We start from the raw sequence: 12222 nt of genomic DNA on the forward strand, positions 1-12222 counted from the left end.
TGCCATACATTTATTTCGCAAAAATGAATGGTCTGTTGATAAGCGTTGGCGCCTGCGGTAGAATGGAGTAGGCTCCAAAAATGCTGAATTTCATTTTGTAACTTCAGATGACAGAGTAATCGGAAGTCATCGGGTCAAGCCCATACATGACTTCTCAGTGGCTAGCCCCTTTGCAAAAACTGTGAGGTTTCGAAGCCAAACTTAGAAGCGGTGATATTAGTTTGAACCTCTCTGATATCCATGTTCAGCGCATCAGCGTGAGTGTTTGAAGCTGATGAGCTGAATTTCATTTCTAATATCAGTTTGTCCCATTGCAAAGTCCTGCACTTTGATTGATGTTCCTCATAAGCATTACTGGTAATCCTATTTTCAGCCTCAGTTCATGATCTGGTATTCCAGAAAATGTTAGACTATTTAGAAATTCAGTTGGGTACAACATATCTTTGTCTTCCACCGTAGACATTGCCTTGCATGTTGTATCTGAACTGAGATAGGTTACCTCTTCTCCAGGAATTTGACTCATGATGTAGGTGTTAATCTGGTCAACAGTCTCGTTCCTTGGGCACAGGATCGCTCTTTCCTCTAGGTATGTTCTATCAGTGTACTTGTTGTGTAATTCAGGGTATGTGTTATTAACTATAGATGCTTTTGGGTCATCTCCTTTATTTAAAATAAGGTCTTTTGGGATGCTAACCCAGTCTTCATCATCTATTGTTGCTGTTGTGCCATCGCGGATGTTTAGTATCCAGTTTGCAAATTCAGTTGTCTTTGCTTTCTCTTCTGGACTACCTTCGGATGAATTCAGACGCATATTTTCTATGAGTCGGTACTCCTCAAAGTTCTTCCATAGGTAGGATCTCTTTATAGATGCCGAAATGATATGTTCCCTTTTCCCCTTTGGTATAACTGGTAGGATTTGTCTGAAGTCACCTCCCAAGACTACTGTCATTCCTCCAAACGGTCTATGCTCGGCATCCTCATTTGTGAATCGAAGTATGTCTCTCAAACTCTTGTCTAATGCCTCAAAACAGTGCTTGTGTGTCATAGGTGCTTCATCCCATATTATCAGTGAAGTTTTCTTTATTAGTTCCGCGAGAAATGTTCCTTGCTTGATGTTGCATGTTGACTCGTTTGTGATTTTGAGCGGAATGTGAAATCTTGAATGAGCTGTTCTTCCACCCTGTAAAAGAAGTGCTGCTATACCACTTGAAGCTACTGCTAGAATTATTTTTCCTTCGGATCTTAATTTTGTCGTGACTGCTTTCCACAGAACTGTCTTTCCAGTTCCACCATATCCGTCAACGAAAATCAGTTTTCCACAACTGCTGCTAACTGATTCTATTATAACATCAAAAGCCATCCTCTGATCTTGATTTAGCTTTTGTAGTAACTCTGTGTGCTCTATTCTTAAAGAATCTTTATCGTAGTTTAGTTCCTCATTTACTAATCTATTATTTATATCTTGAAGAATCGAACTATCTGGTAGTGGCATTCCTGGAAAATATTTGAGGGACTTACCACCTTTAGCCAATAGGTGTTCGATCTCTGCCAAGAGGAGGCTCTTTATTTGCAATGAGTTGAGTTCTAGGGCCTGAAAATTGAGTATTCTTCTTTGCCGACGTTGGATGTCCTTAGATAGTAACTCCCAGTTTGTTTGCCACAACTTTGCAGGATCAGTCACCTCGCAAAATAAAAGTATTGTGCAGAAAAGTTGGCGCATTTGAGGAGCAGAGGCCCAATGGGATGCTTCCTTGATGCAGTCATCCCACTCCTTGTCGTCATTAAGTAGCCCAAGAGCATAACATGCAGATTTGTATGTTGGATGTACAACCCCATCAACTGTTCGGATTTCTTCATAGGATCTGCATCCTTTCACGGTATTTAGAAGCATTCTCAAGTAGTATTTTTCACCGCTTGTTGGTTGTGCATAGTAAATCCTGCTTATGGTTTTTTACCACCACGTCTTTTCCTCCATTCTTTCTCTTTTGCATGCCAAGTCCATTTGGTTGGAAACTGTGCATACGTCAAACTGCGAGCTTCCTCATGCAATTGGTTGGCTGTCATCCATTCTGTGAACATTGTCTTTTCTATGTTAGGCTGAGATATGATTTTATCTAAATCCATCGAGTCTGGGAATACCACAACATGTTCATTTTCTAGGTGAAATTGTAACCTTTCAACCACAGGCTCTCTATACTGAAGAGGAAACTGAAATATGCGCCATGCGGCTTCACATCGAGATATGTACCGAGCATCAAGGTATCTCTTGATTTCGTCGTCCCTGTTTGTTAATTTGACACCTCTTGTTTCTCTTTGTTGCTCTTCTGTTTCTATTAATACAGTTGTTCGATCTTCTCCTTTGTGGATGTATTTGAATAAATACTTTATAGACCTTGATCTGTTGCACCATTCAACATTTATGTGGGCTTGATACTTGATCAGTATGTTTCTATTGTATGGCACAACAAATCTATTGTCTAGCTTCACTCCGTTTTTGTCCACAGTATTGCCATCATCTCGTCTTCTATATACTGGATAGTTATCTTCATCTATTGTAGTTTCAGTGCAAAAACTCTTGGGGAAATGTTTGGCACAACTTTTATCGACCATGCATGGTGATTTTGGGTGTGCTTGACCACAGGGACCATGTATCATGTAATTTTGCACTGCTGTCATACCCATCTGGATCACTATTCTTGTCAAGAATTTCGGCTGATATGATTTTGTCGATCTGGGAAGGACTGGGATCTTTATCATCTGGATGTAGAAACACCAGTATATGTGCATGAGGGAGGCCTCTTTTTTGGAACTCTATCATGTAGACAACTGCATGCAAGTAAAGAAATTTGAGAAGAAATGATTTAGGACAATCACCTAGGCAATAGTAAATCTGTAGTTGGTTGGTAAACTTAGTCGCAATTGTTTGTCCGAAACACTTCTCGTTCTTTATGTCATTCATAAGTTCCTTCAGTTTTAACATGAATACTCTGGCAACAATGTCTGGACGATCTTCAGGTTTCTGGCCTGGAATTAGATCCAGCATATCCTGTATTTCCGGCCATTTCGGATTGCATGTAAAAGTGATGAAGAGATCAGGATAGCCAGCCCAACGACAAATCGCCATGGCATCTTGGTAGTTTTGCTGCTTATTTCTAGGGCTACCATTATATGTTGAGGGTAGTATGATTCTTTGGCCAACTTGTTCAGTTCATGTATCTCCATTTTCTATTGCATCATGCAGTCCTCTGTATAGTTCTGTCCTCAGCTTACCTTGGTTTGTCCTGTACCAATTTAGTCTCCATTGTTCAATGCACGTTGCTGCATCAACTAAGAACTGTAGGAACAAACGTCCACTCATTTGCAAGGTTGTTGCTTGGTTAAGACGTTGTTGGATGCGATATGCATAAAACTCCAGCATTGTTACATACTTTCTCTTACCTTTGTCGCCTCTCTTTTATTGATACTCTATTTCTGGTCTGAACCCATCTTCTCCATATGAAAAAAGCAAGGGGTATTGCATTGACATATAGCTTGGGTGCAACTCTGAAATCCTCTGTAACATTCTGTCTTTGGTCTCAATTATTATATCAAATTCATTATTTTCTCCATCTTGTTCCCCAATAATTAGTGCTGCAACTTCTGAGGCAGATGGGAGGTTGTATTGCCGTCCATCTTTCGACCTTTTGTTGATCAATCTTAGTCTTACATCTTTAATATCTCGGTTTTCGAACCTGTCCCTTGCCATACGAGACGATTTGACTAAAACATTGTGCTCATCTAGCATCTCTAGTAGACCTTTGACAATGTTTTCATCTGGCTTTGTCTTACTCTCCATTGAAGTTGATGCAGTAATCCTGTTACGCACTTCATTTTCTGTGTCATGTATGTACAATTGGGCAAATTTTGGTTTCGTCACGTCATCTTTAGGAAGTAAAGTGCCCACCTGATGGTAGTTTTGGCCATTCAAACGGAAAACATATGGTCCAGGTGTCTGCTTATTAATTTCATAGTCAACCTTTCCTCCCATTGAAGTGAACGCGAACATGTAATTGTACAACCTGATGTTCTGGCGAAAATTGGATGACTCTCCTCTTTCATTGTAACGTAGTAGCTGTCGGAGATACAACGGAGCTTGCTTCAGTGGTGGTAATTTAATTTTCCCTTCCTTGCAGCAGAGACCAAATTTTGGAACTGTGATGTTACGTGTGTTTGTGCTTCTCTCTCCATGCCACATAATGGCATTGCAAAATTCACAAACGCAATTTGGTTTTCCCAAATTTGAAACTTGAGTGACACCCTTTGCTATATTTGATACTTCACAGCGAAAATCTGTTTCTGAGCTCGAGCTCAGCTGATCCCTATATCTACGCCGGTGGTCCGCGTTAAGATCCGCGCGTCTTCCTGTATTGCGTTACCGTATATGGAGTTTCTCCCCGCGCCGCAGTCGGTCATTTATTGAGCCGCGCCGTTGCCCAGCCGTAGAGGTACAGGATGGCAAGAGATGGCTCGGCTTATCAACTGAGCCACATGAGGCTGGTCATAGTGGGGAGTAACTTAGACTAGTAACATACATATGTTACTAGTCTATGTTACTACCTTCATAGTTGGTAGTGTCATAGGTGTGGTAACATAGTTGCCTTCATTTATTACTTTGTAGACTCATTATGCATTGGAAACCGCTATGTGATGGTAACATATTATGTTACTCTATTTGCCTCTCTCCTCATTGACTACTTGCCACATCATCATTTTTCTTATGTGGCATCTATGTTACTACCTATGTTACTCAGCCTGAGCCGTATGTGTCCGTTCACCACCCAACGGCGTCGTCCGGTAATAATTGCCCCAGCTACTTAACTCCACTCTCCATCCACCCACCGCTTTCATTTATTTTCTCCAAGCATTCTCAGTGCTCATCCACCCCCATCTGCAATCTCATCCTCTCCGCCATGTCTGCCTCGTCATCAACTTCTCTCCCCGTCCCACGGGATTGGCCCCTCCCTCTCATGCCTTGCCCATTCTGCGGGGACCAGGTCGTCACGAACGTAGCGAGATCTGGTCAGCAGGCAGGGGATCGGTTCTACAAATGCGTGTTGTACGATGTAAGTTTCTGTTTTCACTTAGAAAGTCGTCGCAATCGACGGATCAGTCTGCTAATCTCATGCTTGGCTAATGCTTGATCGATACCACACCTCTGTCTTTTGCTGTCCTTATTCGTTTCCTTTCCCTTTTCAGCTGGAGTATCTCTTTCCTTTTTCGTCTAGCTTCCTTCCTTGCTGCTCTGATAATATCTAATTGACTATCATTAGATTCTACTGTCGCAAGCTGTGAGGTTCCTTGCTTAGGTATTTGTATTGTTTGATCACCCAATATACTGCTGCATTATATTTTGGTATCATTTGAATAATCCAGGAAAATTAATGGCTATATAATTATTTTTTGGTATTGGGGTAATGAATACCTTCTGTTGTTTTGATTTGGTCCACCGTTACTTCGACTCAAGTTGAGTGCAGCTAGTGAATCCTGAAATGAGGGAAAAATTGTAACGCTTTGTTTGAGAGCAACAACATGCAGATAGAATTAAGTATATGGAAGTTAGCAGTATTTCTTTTCTGGAGGCAAAGATCTGGCATGTACCCCATGTTTTATTTCTCACTGAATATTTAACCTTGACTGTAGAAATTAAAATCTATTCCTCACTGGGAACATCACAAAAAAAATTAAGTACATGCTAGTGAGGACATCTTATAAGCACCTGATTCCTTTTCTGCTGAAGTATTTCTTTCCTTTTCCGTGCAGCATCCTTCATTGCTGCTCTAATGATGTCTGGTTGATTATCATTAGATTGTAGAGTGGCAAGTTTGGAGGTTGCTTTGTCAGGTCTTTCATTGCTGCATTAGATTTTGGTGCCATTTTAATAATCTAGGTAAATTAATGGGTATAAAATTGTTTTTATATTGTGGTAACGAATACCTATTGTTGTTTTTGTCGAGTCCATTGCGAGTTCGACGCATGCTGACTGCAGGTAGTTAATCCTGAAAAATATGAGGGAAAAATGTAAGGATTTTGTCCAAGAACAACAACATGCAAAGAGTATCAAGTATTTTGATAGTTGACCCGTGCACTTGGATGGACTATTATCATATTGATAGTCGAAATCCAATCATATTTAACTTTCTTAGAATTTTATTCCTCATCGGGGTTATCACAAAGTATGTAAGCAGTAAATGATAGTGAGGACATCTTGTAAGCACCTTATTTTACTTGTCCGGAAATTCTTAGTTGCTGACGATAAGTTTAATGTATACATGTCAGGTACCACATTGTTTTGAAGGATGTTGTCTGGATCAATCAGTTTCCTGGAAATATTCCTGTTCTCCTACTGATAGTATGCCAACAAAGAATTTTAGATCATGTACATGTGTTATTACCTTTTAAGCAAAGGACATACTATATGGTTTGTAATTGGCAAACTAATTTTGATGTTTGTTCATCAATTTCTCTGTAGTTGCAATTAACAAAACATATGTGATGAGATTACGGAGTTGATGCATATAATAGTGGAAGTTGGTAATGAATACCTGCAAGTACTCGCACACAACCTATTCGCTCCTTACTGCTTGCCGTGTAAGGATTAATTATCGCCTGTACGTGATGTAGGATGAGATCAGAGGTGCTGTCTTGCCGGGATGAAGGATGTGATCGGCGGCGAGACGAATTGACTTGATACTATATTTTACCAAAAAAAAAATACCAAAAGAGAGATAAGAGGATTTTGTTGTGTAGAATTTGTCACGCGTACGTTTAGATCTGAGCAGTTAGTCTTAGCGATGTATGTCTTATATATGCTCATTCAAATTTCTATCCGTGTGTTTAACCATCCAGAACTCGTGCTTATCTACATGTCTTCATGGAAAAACCAATATTTAATTCCAGTCTAAACTTGAGTCATGGTCGGCCATGCATGATAGGGCTAGATGGCAAGACAGAATGCAGTGCGTACTGGAGCATGTATGTCAGAGCTAAGCGACAGGTAGAATGGGTTATGCCCCAGGCTTAGTGTATGAGAAATCTCTATGTACGCTAGGGTGACAGGTAGAATTGGTTATGCCCCAGGCTTAGTGTATGTGAAATCTCTATGCACGCAACACAGGTCAAGCTGAAAACTGACTTTAGGAAATCACTGAATCAGGACCTCCTCTGTAAACGTGTGTGCCCAACCAAGCTAGCAAAGCAAACAAATGGATTGATTCTGTAGGGAGGTTAGTCGTACCAAAAAGCTATCTGATCCATGTAAAAAAGGGTAGCTGATCAATCCCTCCACCGGCTAGCTTGGGGAGGCTAGCACATATGAAGAGAGCACCCTAATTAATTCCTACCAGAGTTGGAACCTGGTACAAATTTGGCGAACAGGATGGATAAACTCCACTGCTGTTTCTAATTAAAAGGGATGCACTTACGGAGAGAAATCAATTGTTTCTAATTAAAAGGGATGCACTTACGGAGAGAAATCAGTTCCTGATGCTGGCGATCAAATGCTACAACAGAATCAAATATGGACTCAACCATGAACCACAGAATTGTTCTTTTAGCTGTCATGCTTTCTTCATATAGCAAGCAACTAAGGTAACTAAGATTGAATTGTTTTAGACTATTCAGAATTACACCAAACATTTACTTCTGAATAATAGAGAGAATAATAACTTACTAACACAAAGGTATGCCTTTACGTTTATTACAAATATCTTAAACAATGATGAAGTTCATATAGTACAAATGTGATTTTCCCATCTATTGTACTACATCCTAAATTAACAGATCTCCACTAATTAGTGACTTGTCTTTCGAGTCCTTAATACACTAGACTTCTGAATGCCTTTGCTCAGTGATTTTTTATCGACACAACTAAGCCTTGTCCTAGGCCTTGAATCATTGTGCTCCTGATCAACACCGGCGCATTTGCGTACAACACGCTTCCTCTTGGGGCTTGATTCCATATATTTGGATTTGTTTATTTCCTGACTACCTTCAGCTTTTGATTCATCGTCAAGATGTGCAGCACGACTTGTGCTCCGTCTCCTACCCCTTTTAGTCTGGTCAATAGTGAGTTCATCATCCTCTGATTCTTGCTTTATAGTTTTTGAAAGTGATAATTTGTTCACTTGCTCCTGCGAACATTTATACCAGTTAGAGAGGTGTACAACAACTATGAAAGAACATGAAAATGCACCAAGAAACTTACATGGTTATTATTCTGAATTCCTTTCTTCTTAGATCCCTTATCAACACCAGTAAGCGTTATGCTGGTCTTTGAATAATTCTCAATTCCATCTTTTTCGGAATCTTCATCTTCAGTAATGCTTATTGTACGCTTTCTTTTGGGTCTAGATTCCTTGAATTTGCATTCATCTTTCTCTTGGCTATCCTCTTCTGATTCTTCATCAGAATGTACAACGCGACATGTGTTCCTAGTCCTAGACTTTTTAGTGCCCTTTGTAGTGTTCTACAAAAACATGACAAATTGAGTTAGTTTCCATAAACATTCATTGTAAAATATGGCATGCACATATACAAAATGTTATGGAGCATCGTAGTACAAATAGACGATACCTGTTCAACATTAACGTGTTGTACCGATGAATCTTCTTCAGAGTCCATAAAAAATATTCTATGAACAGTGTAATCTTGGTAACCGTACTTGAAATTATAGTCATTCAGTCTGAACTGAAAAATCAATCTCTGCCCACATGTTTTCTAAAAAAATTCTTCGTGCTCATGGATATCACATTCATCCCTATCTATCAAGAATCTTGCAGATTGCTTAATCAGTTTTTTTGCTTCTGTCTCAAACATGGTGCAAGTTGTTGTTGCAGTATGATCACATATCTCTAGCTTAAGTTTGTACCTAGTAACAAAATGACACATCTGGTAAGTGGAGGATAAATTACTACCTAAAACATGAGATATTATCAAATTTACCTTGGACATGTCTTCTCAGGTTCTTTCTCACATTTTGGACAGTAGAAGTGATTCCCTTCTTTTTGTAGTTTTTTGTTACATTTGCCGCATCCTATGTAGTACCACTCATCTGATGTATCAATTGACTTAATGGTTGCTTCTGCAGTATAGAACTTTTCCTGTCCATTGTAGGTTAAATTAGCACATAAAACATATGAAAAAAGAATTTAAAAGTTAATCATAAATACCTGTTTTTCAGATTCATATGCAATTTCAGTTATTTCTCTTAGTGTCTTTCTGTTATAGAGCATTTGTTCTTGAATTGTTCCTTGCAAGTGGGCTTCCGGCCCTGTTTCCTCTATGATATCATCTTCCAAGCAATACCTATTTTCGCATGAGGTAAGTATCCATGTACATGACTAAATAGGATTTCTTCATATTATTGCGGAAAAATGGTTGCACCTCGTTTGGAGCTCAGCTGTTTCAAGGATATCCAAATCGATATATACTTTGGTCGCACCTGTAGATGACAGCGAGTACTCTACAAGCACTTGATATTAAATTTCGAATACAAAAAAGACATGCATAACACTACTTACCCTTGATTGATATAAATACAAACCTTTCAATTTTCTGACCGTTGTTGATGTTACTATGACAACACGTCCCATAGAATCTTCATCAATTTGGTCAACCTTATTGCCCCAGAGTCTAATATTAACTTTTTGATCCCTGTATATTCCAACAGACATGACTATGAGCAGCCATGATATTTTATTCATACAATTTTATTTAAGTGTACTTACTCAATTCGAAGTACAATATCTCGAATCTTGGAAATCCCATGAGTTGTCTCCGTCTCTTCAATATTCCCTATATAACTTGCTACCCCAATGACATCTGCTAAATAAGATGGTATTAATATGTGGTGAAGATTCAAGTTAATAATTTAAACAAATACAATCATACCGGATAAGTACATCCTCTGGCCATCTCTTCTGGAAAGAACTTCAACACTACAAAACATGAAACTTTGTTCTGCTATTCTGATATTTTTAAGTCCCTTAATCTCTTGAATTTTTGTTGTGTGCAAGAAGTTAATAATCTTGTCGCCTTCAACTGGACAGAAATTCATGGCAGATGTAACCTTGAAATTTGCTATCATGTAGACTAAACCTTCTTGGATCAATGGCCTAAACTTGTTAACCATATGTTTTATTACCTTCGCATGTATCATAGTGCCCTGAAACATTATAATGCAGCGAGAAGATGCATTGGTATTTATAGTGACCTATTTATGTTGAAAAAAAATCCTTTTAGCAATAAACTGACCTGTTCATCAAGCAGTATCATGTCAAGGCTAATTAGTTCATTGTTATTGAGGTTAATGGCGTCCCATAGCCTAATTACTCTGACCTTCACTTTCCAGGAATCCTTCCCATTGTTAATCGCATCGAGCATATCGTATGCCATTGTTTCAATTGAAAACAAAAGAATTTGACCTGTAAGCGAACAGTGAAGATTAGAACTTGTTATAGTCTTAGCCAAATCAAAGACTTTATAATCAGAAAGAAAGATTAGTTTGTATGACATAGTAAGTGCAAAGCCTAACAATGTGATTGAACCAACAGAAAAAATAATCATCTAAAAATTGGGTGAAAAGCAACTGAACAGAGGCAACTATCGCACCTAATAGGAGAATCTGACCAATGACGATGCTGACAACGAACAGAGCCTCCTTGATTTGAGATGGTCTATGTTAGGCTGCAGGCTTAATTTATAAGCTAGCCTTATGGGCTTAGTTCTGCCCCGAGCCGATCTCTGTGACGTATCCAAAGAGCATACGTGAGAAGATTAGATTTGAAATTGAATCCTTAGATTTTTTTTTGAATCCAATCTAGCAAAAAGAAAATCAATGTGAGAAGGGGAACCTGATCCACATGAGGAAAATAATTTATTGCGATAACCTCGTTGAGCGCAGGAGATCCACGCCCCAACGTCCTTGCTGCAATTTGAGGTGAGGATAGAAGAGTCCTTGATGCAATTTGAAGTGAGGATAAAAGAGTCCTTGCTGCAATTTGAGGTGAGGAGAGAAGAGACCTGAGAGTTTGAGAGAAAGAGAGAGACGTGATTGAGAGATGGATCCATGCCCAAATTCCTTGCTCCAATTTGAGAGACATGGATCTGGTCATCATGGGGAGATGCGGAGAGACCTGGGAGTTCAAGAGAGAGAGATGAGATTGAGAAAGAAATTAGGATTGGTTCAGGTCTCCTTTTTTGTGAACGGGGGTCTCTTTTTTATTTGGTAATGGAAGAGATGGTGGAGAGCGCTACGGGCCTTTTCTTGACTCACGGCGCTATGGGCCTTTTCTTCTGACTCAGTCGTCCAATGATTTTGGGCTTTGTGAATCAGTCTGTTTAATAAGCGAACTTAATTTTTTCAGCCTCAAATTGTATGGGTTAATCTAGACCGTAATAACTCGGTCCCATCATTAGATGTACGGCTCCTATTTTCTAATTAATGTGGGAATTATTAGGGAGTCGCTAATTAGTATAGGTATAGATTCTCTCTTATTTTACAAGGTTTACATGACGGCGCTATGGGCCTTTTCTTCTGACTCAGTCGTCCAATGATTTTGGGCTTTGTGAATCAGTCTGTTTAATAAGCGAACTTAATTTTTTCAGCCTCAAATTGTATGGGTTAATCTAGACCGTAATAACTCGGTCCCATCATTAGATGTACGGCTCCTATTTTCTAATTAATGTGGGAATTATTAGGGAGTCGCTAATTAGTATAGGTATAGATTCTCTCTTATTTTACAAGGTTTACATGAAGAGGGAGAATGCCGACAGCTGGAATTCTGGGCTGGAAAAGGAGCAAATATTAGAGACCTATTCTGCACAACTCCAAAAGTCCTGAAACTCCACGGAAGTTATTTTCAAAATATATAAAAAATATTGAGCGGAAGAAATACCAGAGGGGGGCCACCCACCAGGCACGAGGGTGGGGGGCGCACCCTACCCCCCTGGGCGCGCCCCCTACCTCGTGGGCCCCCTGGTGGCCCTCCGGTGGCCATCTTCTGCTATATGAAGTCTTTTGTCCGAAGAAAAATCATAAGCAAGCTTTCAGGACGAGACTCCGCCGCCACGAGGCGGAACCTTGGCGGAACCAATCTAGGGCTCTAGCGGAGTTGTTCTGCCGGAGACACTTCCCTCCGGGAGGGGGAAAACATCGCCATCATCATCACTAACACTCCTCTCATC

The 12222-nt window shown here is 39.7% G+C and overlaps 2 long non-coding RNA genes and 1 pseudogene across 5 annotated transcripts; 2 read left to right on the forward strand and 1 right to left on the reverse strand.

The window, feature by feature from the left end:
• The first annotated feature begins 308 nt into the window (after positions 1 to 308).
• LOC119289021 lies at positions 309 to 1953 on the forward strand. Of its 3 annotated transcripts, XR_005141395.1 has the most exons (4): positions 309 to 357; positions 511 to 586; positions 1469 to 1576; positions 1672 to 1953. It is a non-coding gene; the product is annotated as an uncharacterized LOC119289021 (long non-coding RNA). The 3 variants fall into 3 exon arrangements; XR_005141394.1 differs by having other exon boundaries at positions 320 to 586; XR_005141393.1 differs by lacking the exons at positions 309 to 357; positions 511 to 586 and adding an exon at positions 839 to 993.
• Positions 1954 to 4901: 2948 nt separating this feature from the next.
• LOC119289022 lies at positions 4902 to 6580 on the forward strand. 2 transcript variants are annotated; one of them, XR_005141396.1, is made up of 3 exons: positions 4902 to 5102; positions 5236 to 5345; positions 6316 to 6580. It is a non-coding gene; the product is annotated as an uncharacterized LOC119289022 (long non-coding RNA). The 2 variants fall into 2 exon arrangements; XR_005141397.1 differs by lacking the exon at positions 5236 to 5345.
• Positions 6581 to 7685: 1105 nt separating this feature from the next.
• On the reverse strand, positions 7686 to 11189 carry LOC119289023 (annotated as a pseudogene).
• Positions 11190 to 12222: the final 1033 nt, after the last annotated feature.

This window comes from Triticum dicoccoides, chromosome 4A (genome assembly GCF_002162155.2).
Source record: "Triticum dicoccoides isolate Atlit2015 ecotype Zavitan chromosome 4A, WEW_v2.0, whole genome shotgun sequence".
Lineage (NCBI taxonomy): Eukaryota > Viridiplantae > Streptophyta > Magnoliopsida > Poales > Poaceae > Triticum > Triticum dicoccoides.